Genomic DNA, 14,062 nt, shown 5'->3' on the forward strand with positions numbered 1-14,062 from the left:
TCGTGGCAGAAATCAAGATTCTTATTTATATGTGAACTTTGATCTTTTTTATTGCTTTATTCTATAAGGTTACTTACTCTATCAATATATGGTACTTCCATATACCTAGAGTACTGCGTCTATTTACTACTGACTTTTTGTGGAGAACATGTTGATATCTAGAAACGTAATAGTTTAGAAGGATCACTATGGTTTTCCCCCAAAACATATAGCAAAACTGTCAGGAGAAATGCTGTGTTTCCAAGAGCACAGGGGTAATTTTTTCAACTACTCTACTGTGACTCTGCAAACTTGATACATTTTAGTGCAAATATGCCCACATTGGAAACTCTGGACAGCAATGGAGGTCAATCCCTGTGTATAAAAGGTTTTTGTGATAAATTAATATAGGTTAAATAATTTTACACTGTTCCCTGATATTTTTTTTTTTTTTTTTGGTTTTTCAAGACAGGCTTTCTCTGTGTAGTTTTGCGCCTTTCCTGGGACTTACTTGGTAGCCCAGGCTGGCCTCAAACTCACAGAGATCCGCCTGGCTCTGCCTCCCGAGTGCTGGGATTAAAGGTGTGCACCACTACCGCCCGGTTGTTCCCTGATATTGTAATGTGTTAGTACAAGCAGAAATTGAAGTGGGTTTTAGTGTGGGAACATGTTAACTATCACTAGCTTTTCTTCAACTATTGTCTTCATTGATTTTGTAACTACAGCTGAATATGTGGCCTAATGTGCCACTTGCAGATGCCTCATTACCGCCATACTGCAGGTCGCGCGCACGACAAGCACCCGCCATAATAGATAGTAGCTCAAACACGCAGGGTGCCGCTAACTTGAAAGAGACAACTAGGAACTGCTTTTAGCTCCGTTTTAGAATCTTTTTTCTTAGGTTTTAAGTGGAAACTCTTGCCAACCCTTTTGGGCGCCATTTGTAGTAATTTGTAAGTAATTGCTCATCATCCTTAGTGACCAGAGAATGCAAATCAAAACAACTCTGAGATACCATCTTACCATTGTCTGAATGCCTAAGATCAAAACCACTGAAAACAGCTTATGTTGGAGAGGATGTGGAGAAAGGGGAACATTCCTCCACTGTTGGTGGGAGTGAAAACTTGTACAACACTTTGGAAATCTGTATGGCCATTTCTCAGAAAATTGGGAATCAATCCCTCTGAAGACCCAGCTATACCACTTTTGGACATATACTCAAGGAATGCTCAACCATACCACAAGGACACATGCTCAACTATGCTCATAGTAGCATTATTTGTATAGCCAGAACCTGGAAACAACCTAGATGCCTTTCAACTGAAGAAGGGATAAAGAAAATGTGGTACATATACACAATGGAATACTACTCAGCAGAGAAAAACAGTGACATCATGAGGTTTGCAGGCAAATGGATGGAACTAGAAAATATTCTTAGTGAGTTAACTCAGACTCAGAAAGTCAAACGTGGTGTGTACTCACTTATAAGTGGTTACTAGATGTGAGGGAAGCAATGGTCAGACTGCAACAAAACCTATTTAGAAGAGACAGTGAAGTATACTTTGTACTCATTAAATGAAAAATCCAACAACAGGGTATTGCAATGTTAATCTTGTACACATCAAATACAGAAGTCCCCAACTTTACTAATGAAAGAGTCTTAGATTTAAAGCACAGATCAACCCCAGCACGGAGATGGCGGGTCCTTTCACTACTCCACTTTCAGCAACAGACAGGTAATATGAAGAAAGTAAATAGAGAAATTCTGAAGATAAATGACATCATAAGTCAGTTTTAACTCTATATTTCACACACCTTGTGGACTTGTAAACCTCTAGATAGAGAACGTATTTACAGAAAGTACTCTTTGTCCATTATGCACACAGCAGCCTTAAATAACCCATCAACACGAAATAATACTTTCAAAATATCCTCAAAATATGAGCATTCTGGCCCAGAAAACTTTCATTTTCTAACCAATGGAATATGAAGCTCAAAATTGTGAGCAGACAATTTAAATACAAAATATATTACTTTAAAAGCTTTTCTACATATACAGAGTCTGGATGATTTCAATAAGTTTATATGCACTATGTGCACAACAATGCAAAACTAAATGGGATGATTGTTCTCCATCTCATTGTGAGAACATAGGCTTAGAGCTTGGCATTTTGTTCTCCTGGGAACCAAGACACAAACACACTGTGGGCAACTCAAGAGGGGTATATATCTTCCCCAAATATTATTACATATGAATTTTTTCACTAAAAGTTTTTTACAAACTATGTTGTTTTAATAGTTCTAATAAAGTAAGAGAATCTAAAAAGATATTTCTCAAAGAGTACTCAATATATGTATTTGCATGTTCCAGAATTTCTATGTAGACCATGTTTGCCTTAAAAACATAGGTTCACCTGCCTGTGCCTCACAAATGCTCAGATTATTGGCATGCACCACCAGGATACCCAGTAAGATGCTTGGTTCTGATAAAACATGGCTTGTTATAAAATGGATGATTAATATGATTAAAAGTGAAAAGAAAGACATGCTAATTTCCATAGTTTAATCACTGCACATATTTATATATGATGAATTATCATCCTCTAGCCCCTAGATACCGATGTCATGATGATAAATGAATATGTATAAATAGTACTGATAACTATGACAATGCAAAACTTAAAGAAAATAGTTTTAGAGTGAAGCATGAAAGCTCTGCAATTTCTGAAAAATAGTTTTGATAACTGATAAATAGACCTTGTACATCTAAATGTTTGTGTTATTTTACAGCTTCAGTGTGACATAATATAAATATTAAAATAAATAATACCTTGTAAAAATGGTTTCAAACAGCCAGTGAGCAGATATTTATGTCTTTTAATTAGAAAAAAGTATCAATTGAAATATATCCCCAGTAAAATAGAATAAAAATCTTAAAATCTGACTTTTCATATTCTTCTAATACATCAATTGTTTCAAGCTATTAATATACAAATGCACACGTAATTGAGACAATGCAACTTGAACATACTAAGTCAGCCATATTTTTAAGATAGTATTAAGGAAAAGCACTTTAACACAGTGAGAAACTGTCATTATTACTTTGCAGGGAAATTAATCACCATGCATAAAGATTCTGTTAGTGTACATCAACATGTGCTTATGTAGATTAATCTGCTTTAATCAGATGGTAAACATATATTGTACCTATTAGACATTATTCAGTACCTATCAAATATTCATTTACCATCTTCTTAATTTTGATAAGAAAGTAAAATCCAATTAAAAAACTAGACTACACAAAATTAGTGTCCTATAAAATAATGCTAGCTCTATGACATATGGTGTTTTGTAGTTATGGTATTTCAGATAAATTTACTAATTCAGCCACAGTGAGGAAATTCAACTGGAGAATGACAGAACAATTGCTCTTTCAAATTACACACATAGTTTCTCACACCTACGTAAAATTTTTATCAAAAGCATGAAAGTGGTTGTGAAACTTGAAGTGCATATGCTTGCATGTGTCTCACTCTCTTTTGAAAGTGTAAATTGAAAATGGCTTGTCTAATCAAATATGTTAAATCCTTCTAGCTTTTATAAGGTTATTTTAGTTTCTTTCTGACTTCATAAGATATCAAATGACATTGACAAAGCACTCTCTTCTTGTACATATTAGACAAGCCAGCCACAGAGAGCTCATGTAATTACAAGTGTGATCTTTGCATGCATGGGGTTGCTGCTATAGAACCTGAAGAGAGATTCAGGCTGATTCAGAGTGATGCCTGAGCTGCTGGGATTGGAGAGCAGAGGAGAAGAGGAGGAACAGGGAGGAACAGGGACACCAACTGCTGTAAAGCAGAGGAGTCTCCTAGCATGCAAGATCCAGTGTCTGGTCGACTATACAGCACTGTAAGCTTACATGAAGTAAGCAATGTTAACTGGAGTCAGTTGACTCTTCCATAGAATATTTAATCTAAATGAAAATTTTTAAATTTTCCCAGCTACCTTTGATAAGTCCATTTCACACTAAACCTATCACAATACCCTTTATGTCAAATGACATTTCACACTCGAACATTTTCCCCTTCCACTGCCGAATTGATTACTTACTCGACAGCCATATTTCAACAGACACAGTAATGTCACATGGACAACAATCCATCTGTCCTGTATTTGTTTTAGGTGGGTTTCCATCCATTGCTTCCAATCTAGTTCCTGAATTATATATATATATATATTCCATGTTGCCTTTGTTGAGTTCAGACTAGAGTGGAAGCTGTACTTCTCATTTTCTGATATTTATTATATGGTTACCTCCAGCTATGGGCATGTCAGTCAGGGATAAAATATACCTCACTTCTTTCAAATCCTAGCACACAGGATGGTTTCTTTTTTGCAGGACTGAAGAGGTTCACGCAGATTAGTCTGACAGTATGCCTTAATCTTGCATCTTTGAGAATGCCTAGAAATGTATTTCAGAGTCCCAATCAAGTCAATGTGTGAACAGAAACACACTCATAACAATGAACAAAAGACGCATTGGATAAATTATATATGCAGCAAACAGGTGAACATGGTACATTATCAGATAATACAAATATTAAATGTCAGATGAAGGATCTGAGACAAACGAAGGCATTTCTAATGCATAGAGTAGTTCCCAGTGTCTAATTCCTACATTCCTGCTCTGAAATCTTCTGCAGCAAAGGAGACAATATTTGTCACTACAGTCTCACACAAGGAAATTGCTAGTAACTAACTTTAGTGACATCATTCCTTCTCACTGGAGAATGTGTAGACTTCTAGAATCCCCTCAAATATTCTATAAATCTTCTATTATATAATCATTTTCTTGCAGAACTAGCATTTCAAACATCAAAATCCCGTGGAGATATAGGCATGATAGAGAATATGGGGGAAATTTCTTATGTCTAAACAGAAAATAGGAAGAATAAAACCCGAATTCCTTCTTCTATTTGAAAATACCAGAAGAGTCACTAGGAAATATCTTAAAGGGATAGAGATGGAATAATGTTTGAGTCTGTACTTCCCCTAGGGCTTGTGAATGCCAAACCTTGAAAAGGAATAAATGAATAAAAGACTTACTCAATCATAATATCTCTGTTAAATTTAGTCATTGTCCAATCAATTGTTTTATTGAGTGGGTAGACAGTATAAGCTGGGAAAAATCTAACAATCACCACATTTCTTTCACCAGTTAAATGGTAGTTCAGGGAAAAATCTAACAATCACCACATTTCCTTCACCAGTTAAATGGTGGTTCATTCTTACTTAGCACTCACTGCTTCTGTAGGAACACACAAGAATAGGAATCTGCAGAAAACAAGAGATAAAAATCCAAGAGCACAGCATATTAACAAAGTATCTGCCCACCCGTGAGTATGGGAAGGTGGACTCTGCAGGGTCTAGCATGTATATACATAGCTTGTGTGTGTAAGTATTTTTTTATAATTTTATGGTGACTGGAGTTATCCCTTGAACCATCACAAGTTCTTTCCGAAAGGATTCTTCACTCTGCTGTGGAATTACCCAATAATTACTTCTCTCAGGCGTTGAATCTGAGGCCTTGCTTTCAGAATAACAAACTATGCATAAAAATATTCTTGAGGATCTTCTCCAGCCACAGGCAGTATGATTTCATCCAAGAGCATAGAGAACCATTCCCAAGACATGAAATCCTCTTAGTGGATTCTGTCATAATGGTGAACCAAGAGACTGCTCATGGAAAAGCCATTTATGGTGATACAAACTTTTTTACACCAGATGATGCCATGGTAGATAAGAGGGAAAAGGGCCATAAAGGGCCCATGGCAGATCTGACCAAGTCACAATAGCAGACACCATGTTCTCTAGAGATGGAGGCTCTCCATCCTAGTTTTGTTTTCCAGGAGTTACAGAATGTTCCTTTTTCTACAGATGTGTGTGTTAATGTCAATATTATGGGCATGCCCCTCTGTAGACTGTTTGTGTCTCTTTCTGATGAAACTAATGATGAAGTTCATGTTAATACAGAAATCAAGTTTTCTTTTTGAATCTGAATTTGACTTTCTGTAATATTCTTTCATTTACCTGAACCAATAGATTATCATCATATGTCCAATCCCATAACATTGGATCCACCCACTAACTATCTGTATCTGAGAACATAGTGTTATAAAGAAATATAATAACTTAGAAATACATCTATATTTTTATCCCTCCAAACACTGAGTCAAGATGTTAGGAGAAGGGCTCTGTTTCCAAAAGCACGGGGATTAGTTAAGTCAGTGACTCCAGTGTGTGAGTGGCACTGTAGCCATGATACGTGTTAACATAATGGTGACCACAATAAAAACTATGCACAAAGTAGAATGTGAATCATTGTGCAAACAATGACTTCTCCTTGATAGTGATGAATCAGTATTACTGGACTAGGACACAGTTAAGTGAGGTTCACTATCGTTCTTGCCCTCCTCTACATTAACAGTCCAGCTGCAGGAGCCCTGCTCCCACCCTACCTCCACTCCCGGAGGATTCCATGGCTTGAATAGAATTGTACTAACCTTAACATTTGTTGTCCATTGTTTTGCTATTCTTTGCCATTGTGATTGAGGTATGATGAATTATCAAAATTCTTTTGATTTGCACTTTCCTAATAGCTAAGAATGATGATCTTTTTGGAGATTTCCTGGCAATTTTTTCTTCTTTTTGTAACTCTCAGTACAGTACCCAGGCCCACATTTTTGAATTGGTCATTTTTTTTTTGATTCATTGTTTCTTGGGTTCTTTGTGTATTCTGGATATTAAAATCTCTGTCATATATCTAGCTGGTAAGGATTCTTTGCCATACCATGGGCCTCCTTTTCATGTGGTGGATTGTTCCTTTAGCCATGCAGAAGTTTTAGTTTTATGAAATTCCACTTGTAGGCTGTTGGCTATTATTCTTGTGTTAATGGAGTCCTACTCAGAAAGTCCTTTTCTATTTGAATATCATGTGGGGTATTGTCTGTGCATCCTTCTAGAAGTTTCAGGTTTAGGTCTCTAATCAATTTGGAGTTTGTTTTTATGTAAGGTGACAGACAATAGTCTAATTTCATTCTTCTGTATGTGGACATCCAGTTTTCTCAGCACTATCAGTTGAAGATATTTGTTTTTTCTGCCGCATATGTTTGTGACATCTTTGTCCAATGTCTGTTTTCCTGCCAGTGAGTAATGTTTTTATTACTATGGCTCTGTAATTTATAATAAGATCTGGAAAATAATACCCCAGGATTGTTTCTTTCTTCTGAATTATTTGGACTGTCTGGGATCTTTTGTCTGGGTCCATACGAATTTTAGGATAATATTTTTCTGTTTCTGTGAAGGGGGAGATGTGGATTTTGATTGGGTTTTTTGTCACTAATCGCTTTTGATAAAATGGTGATTTTTATAACGTTAATTTTTGCAGTCCATGAGCATGGAATGTTTGTTTTCTATTGTGTTTCTCTGTCTCTTTCTTAAGAGGTTTAAAGTTTTCATTATACAGTATATTGACTTCTTTGGTTAGATTTATTACTAGAGAGATTTTGTGATTCTTGTTAATGGAAGTATGTCTATGAATTTCTTCTCTGTGCATTTGTTATTGATGTATTGAAAAAAATATTTATTTTCGCAGCCCATTCTCTATCTGCCAAATTTGCTGAATCAGATGATTATTTCCAGATGTTTTTCTGTAGAACTTTTGGCATCTCTAATGTGTAGATAGCATCATCTCATTAACAAATGTGGATAGTTTGACTTCTTTTTCTCTCTGCACACTCTTTGAATTTCTTCTCTTGCCTTATTGCTCCAGGTAGTACTCCAACCACTGTTTTGTAAAGGAGTGGGGACAGTGGGCATCTCTGTCCTCTTCCTGACTTCAATGGTGTTACTTCATGCTTTTTGCCATGTGAGACCAGGTTGTCTGTGGGTTTTGTTCCATGATACGATGGTAAAAGTTTACTTTGGCGCTTTTGCAGAACAATAAAACAAAATGCAGAAGGTATTCCTCCCCTAGTGAACACTACAGCAGCTTCTCTGTAGATCATTGAGCACAGATCTTGAGAGGGTTCCTATTCTGAAAACCACTCAGCTTTAACTGTCACCTTGCATCCAGTTTCCCATACCTTGAGGAAGATTATTGTGTTTCACCACAGGTTTTAATAATAATCTAATCCCTGATACCCTGCAATCTTCCTTAGAAAATGATTGTTTTTTGAAGTAATCATATTGGAATAGGTAAACTGTGGATGGGCTCATATTATTTGGTTTCTTTAATAAATTACAGCCTATGTCATGGCTTAGATAAAGAATAAAGTATTGAAACAACAATGCAAGTGTGTCTAAGGTTGTCTATAGTGGATTCCAAGAGACAATTCTTTCTCCATCCATTTAAGGGCATAAAAGACACAGTGAAACATTTTTATTCTCAATGTTCCAGGATCATGGGGTCTATCCATCTTTTGTAAGAAGATACAAATTTTGAATTCTGTGTTACAATCATACTGGAAAAAGAATATCAATAAATAAATGGGTGAGTTCATGAAAGATTGATTTTAAGAATGACATGACTTTGCACAATTCCTTCAACACAATATGGGATGTTTGTTGATGTTGTTGCATTCCTGTTTGGAGTCTGAAATTAGCTGTTTAACTTTAGCTCTCAGAACTCAATAATACATTCTATGTTCATTCATATGTATTCTAAATCCAAGTTCATTTATCAATGTGAGAAGACAAATGTGACTAGCTTCTAGACTTCACATGTTTGTTACATATTGAAAGAATAGTAACTGTGGTTATATAAGGCTTCAAAGAGATCAAGAAAGTAAACAATTTTATCATGGAAAGGGTGATTGTTTCATGATGCTCACGCATAGTTTAGGGGTTGTGTATTTTTTGTGTTTGATTTTATTCTTTTATTAGAAAACTTAAATTTATATAATGATGAATTAAAATCAAACTCATCAAGATAGAAATCAAAGTAACCCTCTACAGACTATATATGGAAACAACTGTCAAGGCAGGATATGCCTTATCTGCAGTAGTGGCACAAATGTTCTATTGGTAACCAACTACTTTCTTATTGGATTCAAGGTGTGCTCAGTAGACAGAAATGCATGCCTGGTGATATAATCTGGCCAAGATTCCCAAGGGCAAATCACTCCTATTAATTATCTAAGTGAACATGGTATCAGACAGTCCTTTAAATTCATATCTCCACATTTCCTAGTCAGTGCAACTCTAGACATCATTAGAGAAGCACATTTGTGCAGTGGACAGTCGTTAGCATGGATACCCAGAAGTCATCAGAGTGCCGAGACTAAGTGACAGTAGAATAAGTGATATATATTTGGAAATATATATCAACCCATTGACATAGGCTCAGGGACCACCATGAAGGAAGACAAGAACAGGTTTTCAAGAATCAGAGGTTAGGGATCACCTGATCAAAGCAGTATCTTCTGTACAAAATAAGATTGCAACACTCATGAACTAATGCAAGCTCTGTTTGCTAGAACAAAGCCTGTAGATGAGCAATCCATTTAACCAGGAATGGAGATGGGAGTGGCTCCTTAATCCCCATGGCTAACTGAGAAGCTACTGAACTGTGAAAGCCTCCAGAAGGAGAATCAATTTTTATTAAAGGTATGACACCTGCTAGGTTAACCATGTTGTAGTAAATGAACTCCCAGTCATTAGTATATGGGCAACACATAGGCCACAGTGGCTTACATAAAATACAGAATATAAAATGCTGGAGGCGAGGTAAGGGCTGAATCTGGGAGGACTTGGTGGTATGATGTAAATATGAGAGATTATATACTCAAAGAGTTAATCAAAATATTGTATAAACAGCAAAACCCACAGAATATTACAGCATACAAAATAACATTGTTAAATAGAAAGTGAAGTCCATCTGGAGAAAAATTTAAACTTCAATTCTAAGCGAACACAATCTGTAATTTTGAATTTTCAATAAAAGATGAGATACTAGTCTAATCATCCATCTTTTGATTTTCATAAAAGTATTGTTTCTAGTTAATACTATTTAATTATAAGATTCATTTCTGCCAGAGACAATATTCTCATTCATGAAGTCCTTTAAAGTTTCAAGTCATCATGGTATCTCCTTCCCTGCTCTCCCACTCGGTCCCCACTCCAGCTCGACCCTCCCATTTTCCTGTTCTCACCCCCATTTCCTTGCCCTCCATGACCCCTTCCACCCCCAGCCCGCTCATGCAGATCCCATCCACTTCTCCTTTGCTGTACAATCCATGTGTCCCTCCCTGTCAGCTAGAATCTCCAAAGCTGTGGGCTGCAGTCTGCCATTCGTTGCCCTATATCATGGGAGTGGGAAGAGTCAGGGTGTCGGGGATTCTCTCAGTAATCCACAGGGATAACCCCACCTTAGACTGCTGGCAGTGATGGAGTGGGTGCCTGGACTGGTCTACTCTGGTGACCGTCAAATGAATACCCTAACTGTGATCATAGGACATTTTCCCAGTGACTAATTGAGGCAGATGCAAGGTTCCACAGCCAGGCACCATGATGAACACCGGGAATCCAGTAGGTGGGAGAGAGAAGGGATTCCAGGGGTGGCGGTGGACGGGGAGCTCATGATGGGAAGACAAGCAGAGATGACCGGCAATATTGGTTGAGACCCATGAACTGTGGACTAGTGGCTTTGGAGCCACCTTGCACAGCCTTGGTGAGGCGGGGAGTGGCTTGGACCTGCCTCAGCTGGCTGTGCCAGGCTCTGCTGACTCTCCATGGAGACCTTGATTTGGAGGATATGGAGATAGGGGGTGTCTTGGGAAGGAGGGCTGGGGGTGGGAGGAGGGAGGAGGGAGGATCTGTGGATGGTATGTAGGGTGAGTAGAAAATTTCTTAATACAAAAAATGGGAAAAATAATTAAATTAAATGTTAAATGGAGACCGTGGTTTCCTTAATTTTTCAGTAAAAATCCTAATATGACTATTATGTAGTTTTAAACACTTTCATTTATGAGAGGAATTAGAATTCTCAGAACAGAAAATCTACCAATACAACCACGTAAAAAAATTGACGACTAGAGGTAAAGACATAGAAAAGTCAGCCACCCTGATTTTTCTCAAACAAAACTTTAAATAAGTGTTATATGAACACAAGCATTCAGATGCCATGACTGTCAGTCTGACAGCCAAGATGCTAATTAGTGGGTAGTTTGTCCAATATGGACATGTTGGACAAAGTTATTCATGTCTCAAGTAAGAAAGAATGAAAAGACACAGTATTTTATCATGCTACTTAAAATGACACTAATTTGGAACTCACAAATGACTTATATCTGGGATTTTTCCATGAAATATTTTCAGACTATTGTTGGCAATGTGTGCTGACACCATGGATACTGGGATATTGAGTAATTAAATCCTAGGGACTGGAGAAGCAGCTGATGGAGTGTTGAAATATTCCTATTCCTTTTGTTTCCCCAACTACAATCATTTGGTAGTTCTAGCATGGCTTCTAAACTGCCATCTTACCTGATCTACTTCAATTCTTAGTAACAACAGCAGATGTACTAAAAACTTATTCCAAGGCCAGCAAGATGTCTTGGTGGCAAGAGACACTGATAGACCTGAGGCTCTGAGACCAACCCCAGGATTCCACAGTGACAGGAGAGAATAGATTCTGAGAACTACCCTCTGACTTCTACACCCACACTTTAAGTGTCTGTATTTACACATAAATGCATGCATGCATGCATGCACACACACACACACATACACACAAAATAAAAAATAATAAAAATTAAAATTCATACCATTTTAAGTGTGTGATTTCTTAGTCTTTCATAAAACACCTATCAGAAAAATTGTCATGCTAAATGATCAAATGGTAACAACAAAAACAACTTGGGGTTATTGGGAAAATAACCTAAATTCCCATTATGTCCACTTTTACACAAAACTCTAGTTTAATCAGGCAATGAAAAGAAAATTTGTTTGTGAAGGGAAAAAATAAAATTGTTATTTCCACTGGATGAAACTATAATGGTTAGAAAGTCCAAAATTTTTAACTAAACTAAAGAGTGAATGATGAGCTGAGCAGGTGTGTATGACTTTCAGCATACCTAGAGGAAGTTGCAAATTCAATATCATACCCCCAATAAAGTAAATATTAAAAAAATTATTGTTACACTGTTTAGTAACAAGATATAGTCAAGCCAGGAGGGACTCAATCTCCTCCATTATCAGGAGACCTCATGAGCATCCCCTTCATATATTAGGAAGTCTTCAGTGCACTAGGTTTCTAAACCATCCATCAACTGCTCCTCAATTTCAGCTGTCTTTCCCCGGATTCCCTTCCTCAACCCGGTTTCTCTTCACCCTGCCCACCTGACACCCCATTCCTGTCCCTCATCCTCATTCTACCCATAAATTCTCTTCCATTTGTCCCCCTGAAAGATTCATGCATTCTCCCAGAGCCTTTTTCTATACCTAAGCTCTCTGCGTCTATGAGTTATAAGTAGGTTATCATTTATTTAATGGCTAATACCCACACATAAGTGAATACATACCATATTTATCGTATTGGGCCTAGGTTATCTCAGTCAAGATGTTTCTTTTTCTAGTTCTATCCATTTGCTTGTAAATTTCATGATGCCATTTTTTGTCTTGTTTTTTGAGACAGGGTCTTTTTGTGTATCTCTGGTTGAACTGGAAATTTCTCTGTAGACCTAGCTGTCATGAACTCACAGAGATCCCTCTGCCTCTTCCTCTTGAGTCCTGGGATTAAAATCATACACCACCATTGCCCAGCTGATGATGTAATTTTTTAAACAGCAGAGTAACACTCCATTGTGCAAATTTACCACATATTCTCTCATATGAATCACATACACACATATGACATGAACTCAGAACACAGCTACTTGTGCTGAGTAAAAAAATCAATAGTAAAATGAGTGACAAATCTGTCTAATAAAGGAGCAATCACCAGTAAAGTACACTGGTATACACCTATGAAAATCCCACACTAAATCCCATTATGTTATGCACTAATTTAAAAGCTAACAATAATTAGTAGAAGGAAAGCATTAATCCTGATTGATATCATCAATACAGATTCAGTTTTGAAACATGATTTTCTCATTTTCATATGAACATCTACTCCCATCACATCTGTCTATATCCACATCTTACACAGTCTTAGGCAGCTCATCACAGAACCAGGGGGCCATGCATGTGTTAAATGTTGATTTTTAAATATTCCACAAGATCCAGAGAATACCAGCCCTGTGTACCTCATCTCCAGTAATAAATAACATCGACCATCCTCACACCATGTAATTGCCCTACTTTCGTGCTGTTTGCTCTATAGTCCATATCATCTAAAGTTGTTTCCTCAGCCCACACAAATCAATGAGCTCTCCCACTGGCAATACATATTCTAGAATGCAGCTAAAATTCTATGAGCATGACAATGGAATAAGAACAGCTTACACATTGAATACAGGCTTCATTCCCAGTTTCTAATGTGTTCTAAGCTACTGGACACAGTGCTGCTTTGGAGTCACTACTCAGTTTTGAGATAAGCATGAGCAAATAGATAATGAAGGATAAATTTGAAGAAATAGGTCACCCGAAGGAACTGAATTCAGAGAAGGAGATCATGTTTTATAACCAAATACTCAACTTAGTTTCTCATGGAGAATGATGGCCTGGGCAATTCTGGACACAGTATAAGCCAAGAAATTTGTGGATTTGACCTGATTATTTCAGCATCACACAATGGAGAGCAGGGATACTGGTTGGTTATTTTGTCTCTGTGACTGATGTAGCATGGTCCATACTGCTCATGATCTATGAATGGTGGATACCATACACATGAGATTGAGTCTCTCTTATTTGCACTTGGGAATAGAACACACAGTGTGTCCACATGAACTCTGACTGTCATAGTTCATTTCAATTCTTTACCTTCACACCTAAGTGTCGATCTTCTGATATGTTCTACTGAGATCATTTCTAATGGTGTTCTAACAAATAACTCATTGACACTGTCCTGGGACCAATC

Source organism: Peromyscus californicus, unplaced genomic scaffold (assembly GCF_007827085.1).
Source record: "Peromyscus californicus insignis strain IS unplaced genomic scaffold, ASM782708v3 Scaffold_4__1_contigs__length_199733344, whole genome shotgun sequence".
Lineage (NCBI taxonomy): Eukaryota > Metazoa > Chordata > Mammalia > Rodentia > Cricetidae > Peromyscus > Peromyscus californicus.